This window comes from Rhinatrema bivittatum, chromosome 6, assembly GCF_901001135.1.
Source record: "Rhinatrema bivittatum chromosome 6, aRhiBiv1.1, whole genome shotgun sequence".
Lineage (NCBI taxonomy): Eukaryota > Metazoa > Chordata > Amphibia > Gymnophiona > Rhinatrematidae > Rhinatrema > Rhinatrema bivittatum.
Window position 1 is genome coordinate 275,149,942 of NC_042620.1, and position 25,945 is coordinate 275,175,886.

The 25,945-nt window shown below is 43.3% G+C and overlaps 1 protein-coding gene across 1 annotated transcript in view; it reads left to right on the plus strand.

Annotated features, from left to right (window-relative positions):
• The window catches only part of TEX11 (testis expressed 11), a 974,891-nt gene that overhangs the window by 84,282 nt on the left and 864,664 nt on the right, over nt 1-25,945 (plus strand). The gene's annotated exons all lie outside the window — the stretch shown is intronic.

Here is a 25,945-nt window from a genome sequence, read left to right on the forward strand (position 1 = left end):
CAATGCTTGTACTATTTTCCAATGTTTCAGTATACACTTTTTAATTTGCTGAGCTTTAGTTGAAAAAGGCAGAGTGCAAATGGGTCTTGTAACTTCACTACGTGGACTAGGTTGTAATAAATTAATTCTATTCGCATACAATGTCCTTTTATATGCCCGTTTAACACATTTAAAAGGGTAACCTCTCTCCCTGAACTTCGCCATTAATACTTTTGCACAATCCTTGTAATCTTGACCGTAGAACATATTCATTTGTACCTTAAGAATTGACTAATTGGTATACTCTCTTTCAACCTCTTAGGGTGGAAACTCTGAAAATGTAATGTGGTGTTTCGGTCGGTGGGTTTAGTATATATTGTCATTACTAATCTACCCTCATGTAAAGTTACCATAGTATCCAAAAATGGTAACTGTTCTGTACTAGATTGAACAGTAAATCGTAAATGAGGATCACATGAGTTTAAATATTGTTCAAATTGTTCCAGTGTATGGCTGCTGCCTTCCCAAACGAAAAAAAGGTCATCAATATATCTTTTGAAAAAACGAACATGTGAGAAATACTGTGATGTATAAATATATTTGTTCTCAAATGTACCCACATAGAGACAGGCCACAGAGGGGGCAAGGGGAGACCCCATGGGGATCCCCTTAATTTGATTAAATATATGCCCATGAAACTGAAAATAAAATTTAGTGATAATAATCTCTGCTAGCTGACAAATCACCATTCTCTTAGCTGGACGTATCCATGCTCTAGTCAAAGATGTACTGATAATGGCCAATGCCTCCTGTTGGGGTATATTTGTATATAGGGAAGTAATGTCTGCCGTGACTATTCTACTGCATAGCCCGATCCCTTCTAGATGTTCTGTCATGCTTATAAATTACATACAATGTAATCTCCTTAACTAAAGGTTGTAATAATTGATCAATATACTTGGCTGCATTTTCAAAAACAGAGCCCCTCCCAGAGACGATAGGGCGTCTGGGGGGCTTCACTAACGATTTATGGATCTTAGGAGCAAAGTATATATACGGACTAGTAAAAGACTCTATCTGCAAGAATCTTGCCTCTTTATTTGTGATGTACCCAAGGCGCTTAGCATTAGACACAATCTCATTGATGTGAATCATGATATCCCTTCCTGGATCATTATCTATACGCTCGTAAAATTCAGTATTGTTAAGCTGAGTCCAAGCTTCAGTTTCATAATCACACGTATTCATTATAACCAAGGCACCCCCCTTGTCTGCCCCTTTTATAACAATACTCGTATCTTCACATAGTTGTTGAATAACATCCATATCCTGCATAGATATATTGTAGTTTAACCACTCTTTCTGCTTCTCAATGGTACTAATCTCTCGGATAACCACTGTCTCGAATGCCACAATTAATGGGTTCGGAGGTTCAATCGGCAACCAACTAGAAGGTTTGTATAGTTTATCAGCCTTATATCCCTCTTGTTTTGGGCCAAAGAAATCCCTCAGTCTCAAGCGCCTGAAGAACTTATGAAGCTCAATCTGCATAGTAAAGCTATCGTGTTTTTTAACCAGGATAAATGATAATCCTTTACCAAGGAGATCTAACACAGTATCCTCAAATGTTTTAGACGACAGATTGACTACATTTTCTTTCAAACCTAAATTACAATCTGTCTTATCGACTCTTTTACCGTCGAAAATTATATGGCTCCCTATAGCCATAGGTCTTCCTCGATTTATAATTGTGGTCTCCTCGTGATCCTCTCCCTCTCATTGTGATCCCTTCTTTACTAGGGCAATTCTCATCATGATGACTCTCTGATAGGTTAAAACGTACCTGTCTTGAATTGTCTCTCTCCTGGGTATTCTCATCCCCATCAGAGGAATCTTCTGATGAAGAAGAGAAATTACCTTTATGTTTATATTTATGGATTCTCCTAATTTGCATCCACGGATACACGTATCCTGTAGTATAGTCCTTTCCGTCACGTTGAAATTTAGATAATTTCATTTGTTCGATCTCATTACAATGTTCTTCCAAATGCGAATTAAATGCCTCAATTGAAAAAGTTGTTTGTAATTTAGAGGCTTCTAAATCAATCTCCTTATGTAGTTCTTCTAATTGAGTTTTAATGTTCGCTACAATTAAAATCATCAAGTCATGACTACACTTATTTAATATGGAATTCCAACGTTCGACAAAGGCCTCATCCGTAGAGAATAAATGGGGTTCTTTAATCATCCTGAGACCTTTGGGTATCCTATTACAGTGGACATACTCCCCTAAAGTGGCCGCTTGTAATTCCATACGGATCAATTTCCTCTTTGACTTAATGAACATGTTCCAATCTCCCTCACTGGTCGGTACAACAGCTGGTTTGTCAAATAGCCTAAAGCCTGCAATAATTTCTGTGGAAGCTTGATCTGAATAACTATGCATATTGATGTCTATATATTAACTGGCTCAATCAACTGACACTCTAACCTACCCCTGCACATAGGGGAAACCTCAACAGGTAAACAATAATAGTGCAATACCTCTGTCAGTACTATGCAATATAACCACAACCAGAGGACCTACAACATATAAATCTCCACAAATAATTTTTTATTAAATGTATACATACAATATTTCAACCTCTTCTAATACATCAGACCACCTATCTAAGCGGTATTGACCTTTACAATAAAACTCCATAATACATGCATTACCCTCCATACACACTCTCTCATTCATACCCAAACCTCACACTCAACATCCCTAAAAATAACCAACATGATCAATAATTGTGCATCATTTAGCACCTATTAACTATTCACAATGTGTAGTCATGCTACCTCCACAAGTTATTTCAATAATTATAACAATGTGCATGAAAATGGTTGCTTTCACATAAAAATTTGATAACACCCAACGAAGATCTCGTTTCACCCGTTCATGAGGGCTTCTTCAGGGACTCTCTATTCACACAAACGCAACTCTGTTATCATGTTGATATGAATCATGTAGCTGACTTCTGATGCAGCGTGTTCATAATCAGATACAATCTTCTTTATAATGCTCTCAAAATGGCAGCAACACCGCGCATAGTATAGGGTCCTATAAGACATACACACAACTTATATTAAACAATACCTCTACCCAATCATCACCATAACAAGAAACAGTATCAGTTGTGCCAGCAAACATAAATTTGTTACCATATTCCAACCTTGATTACAATATATCAATTTCTTTTAAACAGCCATAGCAAGCTTATGCTTTAAATATCTTCTTGGCTTAATACGCTTCCTTCGCAACTTGTAACTTCTTAGGCTACCAGAGCCTTCTCCGTCTGTAACAAATATATACATTGTCCCAGTTATCTTACCACACTCCACAAATTATACAAAGTTCCCCTATAAATTAAATATCCCATATTCCACATACTTGAAAGGCTTTACCCTGATTATCAACAGTATATCAACAGTATATTATCAAGTTCTCCATGCATAGTAGCGCGGTGAATATGAGGGTGGTGAGACGTTGATATACTGTTGATAATATGGGTAAAGCCTTTCAAGTATGTGGAATGTGGGATATTTAATTTATAGGGGAACTTTGTATAATTTGTGGAGTGTGGTAAGATAACTGGGACAATGTATATATTTGTTACAGACAGAGAAGGCTCTGGTAGCCTAAGAAGTTACAAGTTGCGAAGGAAGTGTATTAAGCCAAGAAGATATTTAAAGCATAAGCTTGCTATGGCTGTTTAAAAGAAATTGATATATTGTAATCAAGGTTGGAATATGGTAACAAATTTATGTTTGCTGGCACAACTGATACTGTTTCTTGTTATGGTGATGATTGGGTAGAGGTATTGTTTAATTCAACAGCAGGCCCCACCATTTGGAATACACTACCCCCAGACCTCCGACAGGAAACCTGCCTCATAAATTTTAAAAAGAAACTGAAGACTTGGCTTTTCGGTAGAGCCTTTCCTGTCTCCTAGACTATATTCTACTAAGATATTATTCAATCAGCTGTGCTTCAATAACTAGCAGAATGTCATATAATCATGTTATAATGCTAGAGTTATTCTCCTGAGGTTGGCTTCAAGCCCCTTCTCTCTGTTATATCTCTCTACTTTGATTATCTTTCTCTTCATTTCTAATTCCAAGTTACTCACCCTTGTTATAATGTAACTTTTTACCTTCTGCTCCCAATCTGTCTCCTCTTTTGAGGTTTGACTAGTTATTGTTAATGTACTATTGTTCTATGTAAACCGAGTTGATTTGATCTGTATCAAGAAAATCGGTATATAAAATCCCTAAATAAATAAATAAATAAATAAATACAGCGGTTCTCAACCGGTGTGTCGCGACACACCAGTGTGTCGCCAAGCACCTGCTGGTGTGTCGCGTGCTCCCGGTCTCTCCCGCTGCTCTTTCTTCCCTGCTGCCGTTGCCGCCGGGCTATCAGCACATTCAAGCCCAGCGGGAACGGCAGCAGCGCTAAAAGAAGCTGTGGCACCCGTGGCTGGCCTTTTCTTCTTCTCATGCCTGCATCCCCCCCCCCCCCCCCGACCCGGAACAGGAAGTGATACGCGGTGCGCGGGAAGAAGAAAAGAGCCGTGCCGCGTGATAAAGTAGCAGCGGCAGCAGCATCATCGGCCCCCAGAGCAGTTGAAGCAGCCGGTTATCGGGAAAGCAGCATGAGCCTCCCGCGGTTGATGGAATTCTTCCTTCTTGGCCTGCGGGGGCTGGAGGAGGAGGCTGCAGCAGCTACTATTTGTGCTGGGGGGGGGTGGGGGGAAGAGAGGAAGTGAGTGAGAGAAAGAGAGAGAAGCAGCCAGCCAGCCAGTGTGTAAGTGAGAGAATGTGTGTGTGATTGAGAGCCTGTGTGTAAGTGAGAGAATGTATTTGATCCAGAGCATGTGTGTGATTGAGAGAAACTGGTCAGAGAGATGATGTTTGTGTATATGTGAGAGACAATGAAAGTGACTGCTCAAGGAGATGACTGATGTGTATGTGAGAGTGTGAGACAGTCAGGGATGTGACTGATGTGTATGTGTGTGTGTGTGTGTGTGTGAGAAAGAGAGAAAAAGCATGGAAGTGAGAAATCTGGGTATGTGAGAAAGCATGGGAGTAAGAAGCCTGGTGTTGTGGGGGTGTATGTGAAAGAAAGCATGGGAGTGAGAAGCCTGATTATGTGAGAGAGAGCATGGGAGTGGGAAGCCTGTGTGTGTGTGCATGTATGAGAGAGAGACTGGTTGGTAAGGTGACTGTGTGACTGGTGTGTATGTGAATGTGAGAGAGAGAGAGAATGTGATTCAGGGAATGAGAAGCCTGTGCATGTGGAGAGCGAGCATGGAAATGAGAGAGAGACTGGTGTGTGTGTGTGTGTGTGTGTGTAACAGAGAGAAAGTGATTATGGGAATGAGAAGCCTGTGCATGTGAAGAGACTGAGCATGGGAGTGAGAACCTGGGTGTGTGTGAGACAGCATGGGAGGGAGAAGCCTGTATATGTAAGACAGAACATGGAAGTGGGAAGCCTGTGTGTGTGTGTGTATGCATGAGAGAGATCAGGTGACTGGTGTGTGTGTGTGAGAGAGAGAAAGTGATTATGGGAATGAGAAGCCTGTGTATTTGAAGAGAGTGAGCATGGGAGTGAGAACCTGGGTGTGTGTGAGACACAGCATGGGAGGGAGAAGCCTGTATATGTAAGACAGAACATGGAAGTGGGAAGCCTGTGTGTGTGTGTGTGTGTGTGTGTGTGTACGCATGAGAGAGATCAGGTGACTGGTGTGTGTGTGTGTGAGAGAGAGAGAGAGAGAGAGAAAGTGATTATGGGAATGAGAAGCCTGTGCATGTGAAGAGTGAGCATGGGAGTGAGAAATCTGGGTGTGTGTGAGACACAGCATGGGAGTGAGAAGCCTGTATATCAGACAGAGAACATGAGAGTGGGAAGCCTGTGTGTGTGTGTGTATATGCATGAGAGAGATCAGGTGACTGGTGTGTATTTATGTGTATGTGAGAGAGAGAAAGAAAGTGATTATGGGCATGTGAAGAGTGAGCATGGGAGTGAGAAACCTGGGTGTGTGTGAGACACAGCATGGGAGTGAGAAGCCTGTATATCTGAAAGAGAACATGGGAATGGGAAGCCTGTGTGTGTATATGCATGAGAGAGATCAGGTGACTAGTGTGTGTGTATGTGTGTGTGTGAGAGAAAGAGAAAGAAAGTATTATGGGAATGAGAAGCCTGTGCATATGAAGAGTGAGCATGGGAGTGAGAAACCTGGGTGTGTGTGAGACACAGCATGGGAGTGAGAAGCCTGTATATCTGAAAGAGAACATGGGAGTGGAAAGCCTGTGTGTGTGTATGCATGAAAGAGATCAGGTGACTGGTGTGTGTGTTTGTGTATGTGTGTGAGAGAAAGAAAGTGATTATGGGAATGAGAAGCCTGTGCATGTGGAGAGAACAAGCATGGCAGTGAGAGACTGGTGAGTGTGTGTGAGAAAGAGAAAGTGATTATGAGAGTGAGAAGCCCATATATGTAAATGGAACACAGGAGTGGGAAGCCTGTGTGTGTATGGCATGAGAGAAACTGTTCAGGAAGGTGACTGGTGTGTTTGTCAAAGACAGTTTGGGAGATGATTGGTGTGTGAGAGACAGAAACTGGTCATGGGGGCATGACTGATATGGTGTGTGTGTGTGAGAGACATGGGCCCTAAGGAAGAGGACCATGAGTATAGAGCTTAGCAACTACTGCTGCTTCTGGTGTGTGCTACAGCCTGCATGGAAGAGGAGTAGGAGAGCTGCTGGAGGGGGTAAGTAAAGGTGGCTTTTTAAGTTTATTTTTCTTGATTGACTGCCATTTTAATTATTTAATATTATGTGATGTGTCTGCTTTTTTTGAAATATTTTATTGGTGTTTGGAGAATTTTTAATAGTTTTTATGAGTTTTTAATTGTTGGATGTTATTCTGTTCATAGCTGTTTTGAAACATTTATTCTGCTTATTAGTATAGTTTTACAATTATTTCTGTGTGGGGATCTATAGCTGCTTGCTAGTTCTGTTTTCCTAATAAGAGGTGTATTGGTTTTTAGGACCTGATTTAATATTTGTAGTGTTGCCTTTTCATAGATAGGGTTGCTCCTGTTTGAGTGTATTCCATAATACAGGTGTAACTGTGTGCGGATTAGTTTATGTGCATTACTACAGATCCTGGGAGTATGTTAGGTCGGTTCTGTGTCTGTTACCGAGATATTTTACTAGCATGTAAGCGTTTGTATCAGTCTTATTTGTTGTGTTTTCTCAAGAGGACATGCATTGGTGGTAAACTGCTGTCTTTTCATAAGTAGGGCTATTGAGCCTGGAAGTAGAAGGAGTTTGAGTTGCTGTTACTGAGATGACACCAGAACATCTTTTTTGTAGGGTGAGTTGTATGGGGAATGTCATAATTCTGCTTTACATCCATTATTGTGGGTCAGGGGGGTTCCCGTGGATGCAAACTGTACTTTTACATCTAGCCCTGTGACGATCATGGGTCAGTGTGTCACGCATATGAGAACCATCTGTCAGGTGTGTCCGGACAGAAAAAAGGTTGAGAACCACTGGTTTAATATAAGTTGTGTGTATGTCTTATAGGACCCTATACTATGCACGGTGTTGCTGCCATTTTGAGAGCATTATAAAGAAGATTGTATCTGATTATGAACACGCTGCATCAGAAGTCAGCTACATGATTCATATCAACATAACAGAGTTGCGTTTGTGTGAATAGAGAGTCCCTGAAGAAGCCCGCATGAACGGGTGAAACGAGAGCTTCGTTGGGTGTTATCAAATTTTTATGTGAAAGCAACCATTTTCATGCACATTGTTATAATTATTGAAATAATTTGTGGAGGTAGCATGACTACACATTGTGAATAGTTAATAGGTGCTAAATGATGCATAATTATTGATCATGTTGGTTATTTTTAGGGATGTTGAGTGTGAGGTTTGGGTATGAATGAGAGAGTGTGTATGGAGGGTAATGCATGTATTATGGAGTTTTAATGTAAAGGTCAATACCGCTTAGATAGTCTGTTTTATTCACGGTCATAATTCTGAACCTCCCCTTCAGCAGCTCCTCAGCTGTAGTTACTCCTAGGCCATATATCCATTCCATCCACCCGCGAAAGTCCTTTACCTGGGCTGCTGTTATTCTCCATATTTCTGGCTTGATTGTTAATATTAAGGGATTACAGGTTAAATCCTTACAAGCAGGATTAGTTTTTCTTCGCATTAGACTCATGCCATCTATTAAGGGATCAAAGGGGGTACCTCTCTTATAGCTCTTAGATTCCACACCCCACCACACAGCCCCCCATGTCTGGCAGGTTGGAAGTGTAGGCCATAAGGCCGCTTCCTCTGGACACATGTAAATGTTATATTTTGTTAGGGCTTTCTGGCTTTTAATAGAACCACAGTTCAGTACTTAGCAGGCATCAAAGATCAGAGTGAATGGTACGTCACTTCTTGTCACATTGAACCACTGTTTCACTGGATACTTTCCACTCGCTAGAAGTTTATCCTGAAATTGGTAAGTCTTCAGATTCTGGGGGTGGCAATATGCCAAGGTCCCAGTGTCCACACTCTACTCATCTTCTGTTTCTTTTATTTTCTTAACCAATTCCGCGTATCAAAACACCAGAAAATTTCAGATCCTATGAGTGGTAATATTGCTACTGACAAAATTATTATTCCTATTTTCAACCCTTCCTGGTTCCACATAAGCTCATCAACAGGTTCCTCCCACCAATTTCACTTAAAATTCCCTACTGACTGTTCCCAAAATATGTGAACTATTTATACGAACTATTTCAAAGAATTCAAGTTCCTTTGTCGCTTGTTTCCTTAAGAAATAGCAGGGATGTCTCCTGCCGTCTGTACTTGTGTATGTGATGTACCAGTATGTAACCAATTCCCCTGTTCCTGGCCTTGTTAGTGGTGTTGTTCCTCTATCTATCCTGATTGTCTCTGCTTCAAAGTTTCCCTGCCACACAGTGTATAAAGGCCCAGTCAACCACCCATTAATCAAAGGCCCACATATAGTGTCAAACCTGGTTATGGGATCCCAGAGGGGATTATCGTCTGGGCCTGGATCCCAACTCAAAAGGTCCCAATTCAAGAGGGTCTCTAACGATGAATCCCAATCCAAGAGAGTATCTAGCAACTCGTCATCGTCCACGTATGGGTTAATAGTTCGTTCAGTCCTTCTTGGTAATCTTTATCTTGAGTGGGTCGTTTGTGGCTTCCACAATCCAGCGGGGAGGACAAGCCACTCGGGTGTCAGAAAGCGGTTCCACGGGTCCCTTGACTCGGAAGTGGTGTGTCCACCCTTTTGCTTTCGTTCTGATGGAAGTTTCAGTGGTCAGCAGAACCTGGAACGGACCTTCCCACTTGGGTTACAGCTTAGATTCTTTCCACATTTTTATCAGCACCCAGTCTCCTGGCTGAAACCGGTGCACCATGAAGTCCAAAGGGGGTGTCTGTGCCAGCAGTCCTTTATGCCTTAGATAAGATAAAGAAGAGGACAGTGCCAGAATATAGTTTCTTAAAAACACCCTTAGTTTCAAAGGTGGGAATCTCCCATTTTCTCCCTAAATATGGAAAGCCAAACATCATTTCATAGGGAGATACTCCCACATCTTTCCTGGGGTGGGTCCTTACCCTCAGCAAGGCCAGGGGTAAGCACTTAGTCCAGGGCAATTTGGTTTCCAGCATTAATTTGGAAATTTGCTGTTTCAAAGTCTGATTCATTCTCTCCACTTTCCCCGACGATTGGGGTGCCAAGGCGTGTGCAAATGCCAATTAAGTCCTATCCCTTCCATGACTCCCTGAAGAATCTTGGAAGTAAAATGACTCCCTTGATCTGAGTCAATATTTTCTACCAAACCATACCATGGTATGATTTGTTCCAGGAAGACTTTTATAACTCCCTGTGCTGTGGCTGATGGCATGGGAAAGGCCTCCACCCATCCCATGAAGTGGTCCACTATCACCAACAAGAACTTAACTCTCTGAGAAGGGGGCAATTCAGTGAAATCTACTTGCACACTCTGGAAGGGTCTCAGGCCAGGTTCTCTCCCTCCCGGCAAGGTTTTTCTTAAAATGTTCTTGTTTATCTTTTGCAACAGAATAATGTGCGGCAATAAATTAAACTGGACAATAGCACTATAAACAAGGCATAAATAGTTTAATGAGTGCACATAACAATAGTGCACAAAGTTTAAATCAAAGAAGCGTAAACACGTAGTCATACAAAGCCCCGACACGGCCGTGTTTCGCGTCAGGCTGCGTCAGGGGGATAAATTCCAAAGATTCTATAAAACAAAATACATGCAGATATTGTACAGTGTGGCAGACACAAAATACATGCAATATCTGCATGTATTTTGTGTCTGCCGCACATTATTCTGTTGTGATTTACCTAAATGTGTGTGCTCTTAACTCCGCCCCTTTTGCATGCTTGTTTATCTTTTGACACACTGAATATCTTTCACATATTTGTTTTGCTACATTATAGATCCCTATACAGCCATATTTTGTCAAGATCATGTCACACATAGCTTGAGCTCCCCAGTGGCTCCCCTGATGCAGAATAGCCATCATTTCTCGTGTGATCTGCTTATTCAACATCTAGCATCCATCTGGAAGGAGCCAAGCCCCTGCTTCACTTTGAATTGCCCCTATCTCTCTGAGTTTTGCCTGTTCTTCTTCAGTAAATATAGGCATGGTTTTAACTTGGATTAGGGCAGGTATCAATGTATACAGACTTATGCATCTTTTTTGCTCTGCCGCTTTCTTGGCGGCTTCATCCACTAGTCTATTACCGCTTGCCTCTGGGGTAGTAGAATTTTGGTGCCCCGGTATATAAACAATTACCACCTCTTGCGGAAGCATCAAATGCTCCAGCACTTGAATGACTAACTCTTCATGTATCAGTTCTTTACCTCGGTTGTTATTAAGCCCCCTTTCTTTCCAAATTTTTCCAAAAGTATGCACTACACCAAAAGCGTACTGCGAGTCTGTATATATTGTTCCCTCCCCTTTTTCCATCAGTTGTAATGCTTGGTCCAGAGCTTACAACTTACAAGTTTGAACTGAGCACGTATTAGGCAGTCTCCCTGATTCTACTGTTTCTAGGGTTTCCCTGTCTTATCACGGCATACCCGCTGTGCTGTTTTCCCTGGATACATCTGGATGAGCCATCCACAAACAGCCTCCTTCCTGTGTGTAAGGACTTATCAGACAGGTCTGTCCTCACTTTAGTCTGGTACTCAGTTATATCCAGGCAATCATGGGTTACTTCTGTTTCCCTTCCTTCCCCTTTCAAGAGGAATTCTGCAGGGTTTATGTATGCATCTGTGGTTAGTACCAGATCATCCCTTTCCATTAAGATAGCTTCATACTTCAGTATTCTAGAATCTGTGAGCCATCTATGAGCTCGCTGCGTTAAAATTGATCTGACTGAATGTGGAGTGCTCACTATCAGTGCTCCCCCGAACGTGAGTTTCCTACTCTTCTACTAGCAGAGCAGTTGCGGCAACCGACTGAACACAAACTGGCCACCCCCGTGAAACCGGATCTAACAATTTAGAGAGGAAGGCGACTGGATATTTCTTTCCTGCCCAAGTTTGTGTTAAAAATCCTAGTGCTGCTCCCTCATTTATGTTTACAAATAAATGAAAAGGTTTCTCGAGCGATGGCAGAGCCAGCACTGGGGCAGTAATTAAATCTCTCTTTTAATCTTCTAGTACTTGCTCCTCCTCTGCTGTCCATTGCACTCTATTCCCATCCCCCACCAGTTTTGCGTAGAGAGGCTTTGTTTTCTGAGCATATGAATCTATCCACAGCCTGCAGGATCCTACCAGCCCTAAAAACTTCCTCAATGCCTTCTTGGTACTTGGTACCGGCTGTTCTGTTATTCCCTGTATCCTTTCAGGATTTATCTTTCTCTGTCCCTCACTAATCAAGTGTCCTAAATATTTCACTTCCTTTTCCACGTACTGCAGCTTTGTTTTAGAGACCCGTAACCCCTGCTGACCCAGGAAGTTAAGCAGCAGATTTGTGGTCTTCCTAACATTTTCTCTCTTTTTTCCTGAGACTAAAAAATCATCAACATACTGCAATAAATGTGCTCCTCTAGGCAGAATGAACGCTTCTAAAATCTGCTCTAAAACCTGTCCGAACAGGTTTGGGGATTCCGTAAACTCCTGGGGAAGCACTTTCCACCTGTGTGGGGGTCCTCCCACTCAAATGCGAACATGTCCCTGCTGTCTTCGGCTAGTGGGCACGCCCAAAATGCGTCTTTTAAATCAATTACAGTAAACCACTTATTTTCTCTAGGGATTTTACTTAATAATGTGTAGGGATTTGGATCCACTGGATGGCGCACTTGTACAATCTTATTTAGTTCCTTCAAATCCTGTACCAGCCTGTAAGTACCATCTGGTTTTCGTACGGGAAGAATTGGGGTATTAAACAGACATACAGGGTTCGATTAGTCCATCTTGCAATAGCTTATCAATTACTGGCTGCAAACCCGTCCTCCTTCTAGGGAAATGGGATATTGTCTCCTGCACACAACCTCCTCCCTTTCCTTCAGCTTGATCTGCAAGGGTGCTATATTTAACCCTCCCCTGTTGCTGTCTCGCACCTAGACCTCTGGTTCTATTTCAGCCTCATCTTCGGGTGTAAGTGGATTCATGTGGACAACCAGCTAGGCTCCCTCCACTTGGATATGTTCTCCTAATTAGGTCAACAATTCTCTACCTAGCAGGTTACAATCTGCTTCTGATATATAGAGAAGTTTTCTTTTCACTCTTTTTCCTTGGCTCTCTATATTTGTCTCCTCCAGTACTGTGACTGAAAATTGTTCTCCCTTCACCCCAGAAACTATCAGTTCTTGGACGTTATCCTGACCCCTGCTGGTAAGCTTACAACAGGATCTAGCAGCTCCTGTATCTACTAAAAAGATTATTTCTTCTTTTTCTGGTCCTACCTCCAAATTTTCCTGGGTTTCCCACTTTATTATTTCATTTACTGTATTAACCATTATTTTTGCCTTTTGCTTTTGTTTTTCTTCCTCCCGTCTGACATACACTTTCTGAGCCTCCTTTAGTAACACCTCTATAGTTTTCTCATTCCACCCCTCCATCTTCTGCAACTTCTTTTGAATGTCTGGCCAGGCTTTTGTGACAAAATTTATTTTTAATAACCCCTGACTAAGGAGATCATACCCCGGCAGGCCAGAATACTGCCTCATCTGGGCCCTAACTCTTTCCAGGAATGCTGACGGAGTTTCGTTGCGTTCCTGCTGAATTTCGAACGCTTTCGCCACGTTCTGGCTACAAGGGATTGCTTCTTTTATTCCCCTTACTATTAGGTTTCATAAGTCACTCATATCTCTCCTATCTTCTCGTAAATTCTGATTCTGCCCTAGATCCTGAAGGGGGTACTTATGTTCCTCCCGGGGCTCCTGATCTCCTTGGAGTTCCCATTCCCATATTTTCATTCCGGCTGTTCTAATCATAGCTTTTTCTTCTGCCGTAAATTAGATTCCCATAATGGAAGTTAATTCACCCCACGTGCAGATATTAGGGCCTAGGAATTGATCTACTTTTTCTGCTAGTCCTGTCGGGTCTTCCAGCAAGGATTTAATTTCCTTCTGGAAACTTCTGCCTTCTGCACTAGTGAGCGGGCTACTGACGTACCCTATACTCCCTCCTCCTGTTGCGTCCGTCGGTCTCAGATGGCTTCGACCTCTGTGCCTCACCTTTCTTCCTTCTCTCTCCTTAAGCCTTGGGAAGATGGCTGCTGCTGCGTCTTCATGCCGCTCTCTCCGGTGACCCCGGATCAGCGCCGGTGTACGCCATGATTTTCCTGAGGGCCACCCATGTCTACATCCATGTCCTGGCGGAAACCTCGGGGGTGTCCCCTCCGAGTGACATCATCATATCCTGGTATTTAGCCTGCCCTTCATTTGCTAACAAACCGAGTTAGCAAGGATCAAGATTGGATTGGACTGCCTCCGGTCTAAGCTGCTCTGCCGCTTCCCAGCTGCCGCTGGAAGCTCTCTCTGCCCTTCGGGGTAACTCTTCACTAATCTGGGTACCCGCTCCTCGGGGGCCCTTTTGCTCTATTTCAGGTACCTATCTTGGGATACTGGTACTCGCTCCTCGAGGGCCTGCTCTCCCTAATCTGGTGCCTGCTACTGAACAACCTCTGCCTGCCGGGACCTTCAACAATACAGTTTTCTGCTTCAGTGAGTACTAAACATTTCAGTCTGTCTCATCTCCAGCTTCAGCGCTCCATGATAACATCCGGGACCTGTCCCTGCTACGCGGTGCTGCCTATCACCTACTCGAGTGTGAGACTGGTCTCCTCTGTTGAGGACCCCTGGACTACTTCAGTGGGTTGCCTCCACTTCTGCCCACTCCTCGGGCATACATCGAGCTTTACAATAAATACAACTTCTCTGTGTCTGCGTGTATAGAGTCTAGCCTAGTACTTCGGTTCCTCACGGAGCTCCTCCCCATGGGAGTGGCCATCGCCAAAGTATCCAAGAATGCACTCCAACACCTCATAACCATAACACTTCCCTAAGGGGACACATGTGCACCTCACTTTTCTTCAGTTTTCTAGTCTTTCTTGTAGATCCTAAAATTGGATTTCGAGAAAAGGATATTGTTCTGTGTCCTTCTTTGACCGTTGTACTTCCCTTTCTAATACGGGGGGGGGGGGTGTCTCTCTCTCTCTCCCTCCCTTTCCCTTTCTGCCTCCTCTTTTTCTTTCTCTCTTTCTGCCTCACTTGCCACTTCTACCTCATCCCATATATCAGGGTTATGGTCAGGGTCATCTATCCCTCCTACTATCAATCCTGCTCCTTCTGGCCTTTGTACTAGCACTACTGGTGCATCTACAAAGGGTAATGCGCCTGCTGCATAAGGAGGGGGAAGTATTGGGGGGGGAGGGGGAGCATTAGGGAGCGGGTTTTCATTAACTATTGGATCAAATGGTGGCAGGTGTTCTAGGGGATCCCACCTCTTCATTCCCATCTCTTCCCACAACTTAGTACAGTGGGATTGGTTCCTGACTCCAGATTCTACCATCTGAACTGTTAACATTGTTTCCGTGCTCCCTGTCCAACAGGAGGCATATGCTGACTCCTCCTAGGAAAATAGTGTTTTCCCGTTTACATATAAATTTAACGTCTGGCACAGCCAGTTTTTATCTGCCCCATACCTAGGCCAATAAACGGCCGGTGGCATTATACACTGCTTGGACCATTCAAAGCAGCAATATCTTATCTTTTTCTTATCTTTCCTTTTAGTGCAGGGCCTGTCTTCCCACATTTTTAACATTCTCCCCAATGGGCTAATGGGAGGGATAGAACCGAGATTATACTTTTCCCGGGTTTACCTAGATACTTTATTCCCCATTTGTGGATTATTCTGGAATTTATCACAGTCACTCAAATGTCCATACGCATCTCCCTTTCTGACCCAGCTCTTCGCGGAGGTAGGGAACCGCAGATTAGGACCACTTTGCGTCCCACCTTAAGGTCGAGGTCTCATTCACCATGCACACCTGCCAGATTCCACAAATCCACCCATCACAGGTAAACCCTTAAATAGCCATTAAGCTTACCCGGATGCCGATCGGTTTTTCCTTATTGCCGGCGTGCCTGCACTACTTGTTTCACTGAAGTTCACCAGTCACAGGGTCAATCAGTCCTGGACATGAACCTCTGATGATGAAGGCAGGACCATTGGGAAAGTTTAATGGGACACGTCTTTCCCGTATTCAGTAACCAGGTGTACGTAGTCAGGATGATCTCAAATCCCAGACAAGCCCCCATCTGTGGGAAGTAAGACAACACTATTCCCTCTCGGGAATGATAAGACAGTGAACAAATAAAATATTCAGCGAATGAAGTCTTTATTCAGCATTTGCAAATGGATGCACACAAAGCCAACACCAGCATGTATCAGTAATGCAGGCACGCTTGCTACTGATTACAGAGGGTCTTATATACCCATTTTAGTTCCTCTTTTAAGCCTTGCGGTTAACTTGTTTTTCTGTGTCCTGGTACATTTCTGGGGGGCTTAAGGGGGGGGGAGATAGGAGGGGGCTGCTTTCTCTGTACTTCTCTAAATCTAGCAGCTTGCACCTGTTTCCTCTGGAACAAGAGAGGGGGGTATGGGGGCTGCTTTCAACATTGCCTTTTTTAATGTTTCTTAATATCATGGCTAACAGTTTCTGCAGAGAAGTAACTTCTCAGCAGCTTTGCAGGCAAATGTACACTTTGGTTCATTACTTAGGCCTGTTTATCTTTCAGGCTCCTATCGTGGTCTTAATGACAAGGGGATTTTTACTCAGGTATTATGTTTCTATAAGAGGGAATTTCTGGAGAGTGTGTTTTGATACTGTTATCTTTAATGAAGCCTTCCGGCTTCGTTAAGTTTGCACAGCTTAAGTTCCCTTTTTCTGCAATGATTGTGTCAGACAGACTAAATGATTTCTAACAAACAAAGATTATGCTTTCTTATAATTTCTATGTAAAAGTTACAATTTTCGATATTCACTTTAGCGCTATCTACTATGTTTAGCAAAGCTTTGAGTATAATTCTAGCAGTCAGTTCTTCCTACTCCATTTATAGCACCGTCCTTATTGTAAGCTTATAGCAGCATAGGATAGGCCATACAAAGCATTTTATATTTATCATTATTAATGTGATAGCAACATCCAAACTCCATTTCTTACAATGGTCATCTGGCCATACTTTCACATCTCACTATTGTCTTGACCAGCAGTCGGCTTCAGACGCCTCAGTGAGATCAATAGTGTTGCATTATACTGCTGGTACTCAAGGCTGTCCATGGAACTGATGGGTTGCACACAGAGCAAATAAGCATCTATTGTCTATGTCATAAGAACATAAGAAATTGCCATGCTGGGTCAGACCAAGGGTCCATCAAGTCCAGCATCCTGTTTCCAATAGAGGCCAAACCAGGCCACAAGAACCTGGCATTTACCCAAAAGAACCTGGCAATTTCCCAATAATCTGTTGACTGTGTACATTAAAGCAACCCTAAACTGGGGACTCCCAGAGAGCATGGCTAATTCAGCCTGCTTATTGACGGGAAAAAAATGTTTGCTTACCGTAAACAGTGTTTTCCATAGATGGCAGGAAGAATTAGCCATGCTGCTCCTCCCTGTACAGCCTTCCTTTGCTGCACTTCATGGGCTATCTTGTTAACTGAGGAGAAGAGGTAATCATTTGGGAATAGCTGCGCATTCACACACAGTAAAACTCTGTATTCTAAGAAACAAGCTCTGCCCCATGCTGCCTGGAGTGTTACCCAAAGGGCATGGCTAATTCATTCTGCTATCTATGGAAAACACCATTTACAAAAGCAAACTTGCTTTTCTTTCCTGATAATTTTCTTTTCTAGAGTCCAGCCAGACCAGTCCAGAACCCTCCCTTTCTGCCAAACTTTATTTGTATTGCTTTATTCAGTAAAAGTTAGAAAAAAAAGAAAAGAGAGTGTATATCTGACGGTAAGTTATAAATTTGATTCTATATGTTATATATTTAACGAGTCTGTTTTTTTGGTTTATCAGTTCTAGTCTGGAAACCCCTTTTTTGGGGTTTTTCAGAATATACTGGCAGGCTGAGGTCAGCACAGGGGCCTACAAGGAATGATGTCAGCAAGCCTGTTAGTATCTGTTGCCATCTGCTGGTTGGCGGGCATAATCCATGTATTTGGACCGGTCTGGTTGGACTCTAGGAAATGAAATTATTAGGTAAGAATACATTTCACCGTATGCATGTAAAATGGTGTTTTAAGTGTATATATATTTTTGGAAATTCAGTCCTAAATGATTGCTGTTGAAATAATCATTGAATAACTTAGTTATCTGAATATAATCCACTTTGAAGGGTCACAAAATTAAAGGAAAATGTTGACTTTTCTCAAGTTTGTACCACTGTGGTAAGGCGCTCCTCGTGGCTAGTGCTCTGGGCAGCTTCCTGACATATTGAGTCACCTGTGTACGGCTTATACCATTTCAGAGTAGAAAATTAAAGAAAACCACTTATCTGAAGATATTTCTGGTTGTGATTTCTGATCATTTGCATTCTAAGCTTTTGATCTGGTGGAGGTTAGAATTCCAAGTTGAGTTCCAACATTTAAATCCCAAGGAATGGTATGAATGCCGTTCCCTTAATCCCTGTTTTGCCTTCTGGCTGGCTTCACTGGCAAGGGCCAGCAGCTCCCCTACTCTAACCCAGAGCTTTCCAAACTGTGTGTTGCGACACGTTAGTGTGTCACCTGCAGTGTGCAGGGTGTCGTGCAAGCCCGGTCAACTCCAACACAATTTTGGGCTTTTTTTTCCTAGAGATTCACTTTTTTTTTTTTTTCAGTTCATGAGTTGCTTATATAATTGGGCGATTTTTGCTGTGAATCGTGGTTTTTTTTTAGCTTAGTTGGTGGGACTTAAGCCCAGCTGTCCCTGTCATTGGCTGCTGCTGCCGATGAGGCCTGGCCACGAGGAGTACTGACTGCAAGCAACATTGTTTGGTGATCCTGGAAAGTTTTATGCAGCACGGCAGGCTTGAACCCTGAAGGGAGTGAAGCATTTAACTGGCAACAATCAAAAAGAAGAGATACATGAGTGTTGGGGCCAGACATGTGCTGGGGGGGAAGAGAGAGATGAATATGTGGGGGACAGACGTGCTGGGGGGGGGGGGGAGATATGAGTGTGTGGGGGGCCAGACATATGCTTGGGGGGGGAGAGAGATGAGTGTGTGGGGGACAAACGTGCTGGAGGGGGAGAGAGATGAGTGTGTGGGGGCCAGACAATTTGTTTTATTATTGTTACTCATAAATTATAACAATAATATTAATCTTGGAATATTATATATTTTTAATATAAATGAAAAGTTTGCATGAGATAGGTTGTGTCGTGAAACATTTTATTTATGTATATATTTAAGGAAACATACATAAATTGTCGAAATATGTTTCATTCGTTTAACCTTTAACCTCTGGTTTGCTAGTAGGCTGAATTACTCTGTTGTGAAATTATGTTTGTCTAAAGAGTGTGTCACCAACATGAAAAGTTTGGAAAGCTCTGCTCTAACCAAAATAATTGTTAATTAGACTCTTCACCAGTCAGCCTGTTCTCCATTAAAAAAAAAAATCCAGTTACCAGAGGTATTCCTTCAAATGCTTTCAATTTTATGCTTCATTGTCCAATTTCAGAAAAAACATAACTTTATTCTTCAGGTAGAAATGCAATTCTCCAGTAACTAATCACAGTCTACACTCCTGGGTTGGAAAACAAAACAGTTGCAACTCCCACAAGTAAACTATAAGACTAAGGCTATTTATGTTTTACAAGATAGCAAATCTAAATCCCTGTACGTACCCGGATCAGTCCAGACACCTGGGTTTTGCCTCCCCTCTAGCAGATGGAGACAGAGAAGTTTTTCAAAACAACCCTGGCATATATACCAAGGTGCCACCCACAGTCCCTCAGTCTTGCTCTGTCTCCAGCAGATGGCGGAGGTGCAAAACCTACAGTCTCTTCTGATTACCTGATTACAATAAGTTGGTAGAGCAGGATTGTAGTCAGATTTGGTGTTGGCAAATTAGGGGGATTCTGTGCCTTTAATTCTTAATAGGTTACAAAAAAAAAAACCACAGAGAAAGGAAGTCCCTCACCGACGGAGGTTCTGTGAGTCTTCCAGGAGGTTGCTAGGTCCTGAGGGGACCATCCTTGCTGGTTGAGACTGCTGCTTTTAAGGGTCGAGGGCCCTGCACTTCATTTATAGCAGCGTCAGGGTGATACCGGGGAGCCCGGCTCACTCACCCCTATAGGAGCAGGGCCTGCTACAGAACCAGGGACAGCGATCGGGCAAGTTTTTTCTGTGCAAAAAAAAAAAGTTTTTTTTTAACTTTGTGTACCATCTCTCTGGTACTTCCCTTCACTTTCCCGCCTCTCTGCGCCGCCATTTTTGCCATGTTTTGCCGCTTTTTACAGCTGGTTTTTTTGTCTTTTTTGCCGTGGCAAGGATGCCTCGTGGATCGGCTTTCCGCGCGTGAGTCTATCGAGAGGGCCTATGGGCTGGCTACTTACCCGGAGGAAAAGGACCCTCTGTTTTGCGCCGGGGAGGTCAGCATCGGGTTCCTCGGTCCTCCAGGCGGCACGGCCCCAGCTGAGTGCGGGCATGGAGGCCATCTTGGAGAGTTTTCGGTTAGCCACGTAGGCCGCGATGGGGGAGAGGTTTTCACCACCTGCACTATCTCCACAGTGAATTGTCCCTGAGGGGGATGGGCCAGCGAGCCCGGATTCTCCTGCAACAGAGGGTAGCCCAGAGGGGGCTGATGATACCTCTTTTGATTCCTCTTTTTCTTCGGAGTTCGTGCTGCTGATGCACAAGGCCTTTAAGGAGAAAAAGGCAGGGAAGAATTGGGAAAAAGTCCTTCGCAGGTTTCTCCCGGAAAAGTGAGGAAGCGTGCTGGATCTAAAGGGGGGTCGGACCATCATAAGGGCAAAAGACCTTTATGGTCTGTGCCACCTGGGACGGATTCGGACTCCACGTCCCAGGATGACCCAGATCCACAGCACAAACCCCCGGGGGGGTGGTTGATAAGGACGCAAATCCACAGCAGGATGGGAGCCGAGGGGCTCAGGCTGTGGAAGGTGACGATCCAAAAGTGGTTTGCCTCTTTAAGAAAGATGAGTTGAATCTGCTTATTCTGGCCATCCTGGGGGAGTTAGACTTGGACGCTCCACTGGTGGAGTCTCGGTTGGGAGCTATGGATCCGGTATTGCTGGGTCTCAGGGGTCCTGCCGTTTCCTTCGCTTTCCATTTTTCGGCAACAGATCTATTTAGAGAATGGGACACTCCAGATTTGGAGTTGAAAGTCAGTAAAGCGAAGGACAAGCTATATCCACTGCCAGAGGAGGCATTAGATCTGCTGAGAGTTCCGAAGGTGGATGCAGCGGTGTCTGCCGTCACCAAGAAGTCCACTATCCCAGTTACGGGAGCAACGGCCCTCAAGGACTTCCAGGACAGAAAGTTGGAGTTATTTATTTATTTATTTAAAGGTTTTTTTATACCGAGGTATGGCTAAGTGCCTTCTTGAGTTACAGCTCAAGAAAGTGTTTGAGGTGTCCACACTGGGGTTCCGTGCAGCAATGTGCAGTAATTTTGCACTGCGTGCGGGTCTTTGCTCGGCCCAGCAACTCCAAGCCAATGCCAACCTCTCTGAGGGGAGGCTATCCAGGCGTACCGGCTGGAGGCGGACATTGCGTATAGCACAGATGCTCTCTATGACCTTCTGCGCATATCGGCCAGATCCATGGTTTCCGCGGTTTCTGCACGCAAGCTCCTCTGGCTCCGGAATTGGGCTGCTGATATTTCGTCCAAGGCCCATCTCGGTTCCCTTCCTTTTAAAGGAAAGTTGTTGTTCGGCAAGGAATTGGAGGACATGATCCAATCTCTGGGACAAAACAAGATTCATAAACTACCGGAGGACAGGCCCAGATCAAGAGGATCGTTTACAGCTCGGTCTCGGTTCCGTGGTAATAGGAGTCCGCGACCGGCGCAGTCGTCCGGGTAGTCCTTTTGCCCAGGTTCAAACAGACAACAGTCGTGGTCTCAGTCTTTTCGAGGCAGATGTTTTGGCAGACCAGGTAACCCTCAGTCGGCGGCGGGGGCTAAGGCCTCACAATGAGATACTGCCGGTCCATTCCTCAGTACCAATCATCCACCAAGTACCAATCGTGGGAGCCAGACTATCGCTCTTCTTCGGGGAATGGACCAAACTAACGTCGGACCAGTGAGTCAAGGTTACACTTTATATTTTGTACAGCGCCCTCGGGACAAGTTCCTGATCTCTCCATGCGCATACCGAGAAAAGCGAGAGGCTGTACAAGGCACGCTCCAGCGCCTGCTGGACTTGGGGGCTATAACACCGGTTCCGTCCACGGAACAACGCAGGGGCCGCTATTCCATTTACTTCATAGAATCCAAAATGGAAGGTACTTTCTGATCAATCTTATATCTGAAAAGAGTCAACAGATGTCTTCGGGTACCACGTTTCAGAATGAAAACCCTTCGGTCAGTCATCGCCTCCATATGACAAGGAGAGTTCCTGGCTTCTCTGGATTTCATGGAAGCATATCTCCATATCGGCATCCGGTCGTCAAACCAGAAGTTCCTCAGGTTCTGCATTCTGGGAAATCACTATCAGTTTTGGGTTCTGCCTTTCGGACTCGCCACCGCTCCTAGAACGTTCACCAAGGTGATGGTGGTGGTTGCAGCGCAACTCCGGAGGGAAGGCTTGCTAGTGCATCCCTACCTGGACGATTGGCTGATTCGGGCGAAGTCCGAGGCTCTGTGTCAGGCAGCTATCCGCCGGGTGCTACAGCTCTTGCGATCGCTCGGCTGGGTGGTCAAACCTGCCAAGAGTCGTCTGATCCCTTTGCAGTCTCTGGAGTTCTTGGGAGCCCTGTTCGATATGGAACAGGGGAGAGTATTCCTCACCACAGAACGTGTAGTCAAGCTTCAGGGACAGGTGAGGGACCTGTTGTCCATGTGGATGCCCAGGGTGAGAGATTACTTGAAAGTCGTGGGATCCATGACGTCCACTCTGGAATTGGTACCCTGGGCCTTTGCTCATATGCGTCCCTTACAATCAGCATTGCTGTCCCGCTGGAATCCTGTGTCAGAGCAGTTTCACCTACCGCTTCCGCTTACAGACTCCACGAGAGTCAGTCTTGACTGGTGGCTTGTCTCAGAACATCTGGAGTGTGGAGTTCCCCTGGTAATATAACAAATCGGAAGGCGGTCCCACGTAGCCAAGGCAAACAAACAAAATGAGACAACCTTGTACCGTGGAAAGATTTATTATATTTCACAAAGCCCGACTCCGGCCGAGTTTCGCCAATTTAGGCTGCATCAGGGGCTACAAATAAAATTTTTTATTTTAAACATTGATAATAAAAAAACTGTCTATATCCTTTTGAACATTAACAATAAAGAAACATCATATCTATCTTAAAAAATGTTCAAATAGAACTATAGGAGTAAATCCTAATTTATTCTAAAATCGGAAGTTATAAAAATTCATTATAACAGATATCTGATATTCTAAAACTTATCAGTTAAAAACTATAATCAAAGAATCATTATAAATATAAACCTCAAAAATTTTTTTTTAAATTCCCTTCTTCATAAAAATCCATTATACATATATGTGACCTTCTGTCAGAAAACCCTTTAAAATTCAAGGCAATATTGATAAATAGCAAAAAGACACTTCAAAAGATTGTTTCCTATAATTATCACCACTTCTCAATTTATCAACGTGTCACTCTCAAAATCATGTTAATACAAATCAAATGGTACATTGATGCTTCTAGATCTAAAATTAAAAACATTATAATGCTAAAATCTTTTAACAACCACCAAATAGCTTAATCGATTGTAACACTAAGAAAAAATTTTGTAACATTAAGAAAAATATTTAAAAAAATATATATTCTTAATCTCTAGCATATAAAAACTTCATACTCCCATTTTATATCAGGAAAAATCTGTCTCTGTTTTTAGCGTTCATTTTCAAAAAAACGCGGGAAAACAAATCTGACGTCAAACCCTCATCAATTCTAACTAACTTTATTAGATCGATTCTGACTCAACATAAATAATAAAAAACGATTAATATAGACCAAGAAACGTCCCTCTAATATTCTCTTAGGCACTATTTTATACTAATATCTACTAAAATTAAATCATATATACTAAAAAAACTATAACTACCACTCTAATTATTTCTTCCATGAAACTGTCTGATAATTAAAGTCATCAAAGAGATTCCAATATTGCCATACGGGCCATCTGACAAAGGAATGCATTGAATTGTTCCAAATGTTATTAATAAAAAGACATCACATCCATATCCTTAATAATAAAAAGACATCATATCTATATAATTCTCTTAAAAAATGTACAAAAAGAATATAATGGTAAGTCCTCTCATCAAATCAAAAATTATGAAAATTCAATTTTAACAAATATCTAATATTCTAAAACTTATCAAATAAAGCTCTAATCAAAGAGTCCTTATAAATTGCATCTCATAATTTAAAAAAAATAAAAATCAATTTCAAGTTTCAGAATTATTTTCCTTATAAAGAACTCTTATGCATATATACAAAGATATATCCTTCTGTCAGAAGACCCTTAAATTGACCGAACCACCGTCCGAGCCACCATCGAAAAAACCCTGTCCAGGAACGGCACCGACCATTCCTGCCACCTTGGTTTGGGAGTCACAATTCCGCCTGTAAAGGTGGTCCCTCCGACAGTGCCTCCGCCTCCCTCTTCTGTCACGGAGCCGGGGCTGCTTGCTCCAGGTCTCCGGGAAGAACTGGACCGGCTGGTCCAGGAAGCCATCGACAAGGCGATGCAACGACTCCAGGTCCCTTCGGCACCGACACCTGCACCGATTGTGGAACCGGTCATCGACCTGATTCCAGCAGCGCTGGCACCGCTGCTATCCCGGATGGAGGCGCTCATAACCGCCCTTCCACCGGTGGTTCCCGGGTCACCGATGGCTCCGGTGCACTCCCCGTTGACAGCTTCATCGGGAGGAGAAATACCATTCTGCATCCCTCCTTCGGGAGTTTTGCCTCAGCCATCGATGCCAATTCGTCCCTCGCCGCCGATTCATTCATCGGGGGCGATACGTACATCGGTGCCATCAATGCCTTCGATACCAGCACCGATGCCCTCCAGGCCGTCCACGGTGCCCCCGGTGATTCCTTCAATTTTCTCAGAGCCTCGGCTGGGGCCTTCGGATATCCAACCCCCTTCTCGTCCTACAGGTCAGTCTGCTGATCCTTATGACACCTGGGGTGATGATACTTCTTCAGACACCGATGACTTACCTTCACCTCCCTCTCCTACTGAAAGTAGAAAGCGTTCTCCTCCAGAGGACCTTTCTTTCATTAATTTTGTGAAGGAAATGTCTGAGTTGGTCCATTTTCAGCTTCAGACGGAGCAGGATGATAGGCACCAGATGATGGAGTTGCTCCAGTTCCTGGATGCCCCTAAAGTGATCACTTCCATTCCCATTCATCAAGTTCTTCTTGACCTCCTCAAAAAGAACTGGGAAAACCCTGGATCCATTGCCCCAGTCCATAGAAAAGCTGACACTACCTATTTAGTGCAGTCAGCCCCCGGCTTTCAAAAATATCAGCTCGACCACCACTCAGTTGTGGTAGAATCGGCTCAAAAGAAAGCAAAAAGGACGAAGCCTCACTCATCTACCCCTCCTGTTAAGGAACATAAGTTCCTAGACAATATTGGTTGACGAGTGTTCCAAGGGACCATGCTCATCTCCAGAATTGCTGCTTACCAGCTGTATATGACCCAATACAATAGGGTCATCTTCAAACAGATACAGGACTTCTCATGAAACAAATACAGGACTTCTCATGAAACCCGCCTGCCGCCCCGCGGTGTTGGGTTCGTAACGTTTTGTTATTTTATTTTTTCGGCACTGCCTGTAGCTATCAAATAAGACTGAAGGGGGACCCCTGCTGGCTGCAGTTGGAAGCCATTGGAAACTCTATGAAGAAAAGTTTTTCTCAATTAAAAATTTGATACTTTGTATTTTTGCACTTATATATGATGAATTGTAAGAATTATACTGTGTCATTAGGTTGTGTTTTTAATGTGTGAATGGAAGAGTGAGTGTTATTGGTGAATTTTAATGGTGTAATTGTTTACAAGTTTAATAGAGAAATAAAATTATTGCACAATATTGGAATGTTTATATAATTCTCTATATGTGAGTATATTTAATGATTGGAGAATTTTTCTTTGATATATTCCCTATGTGTGT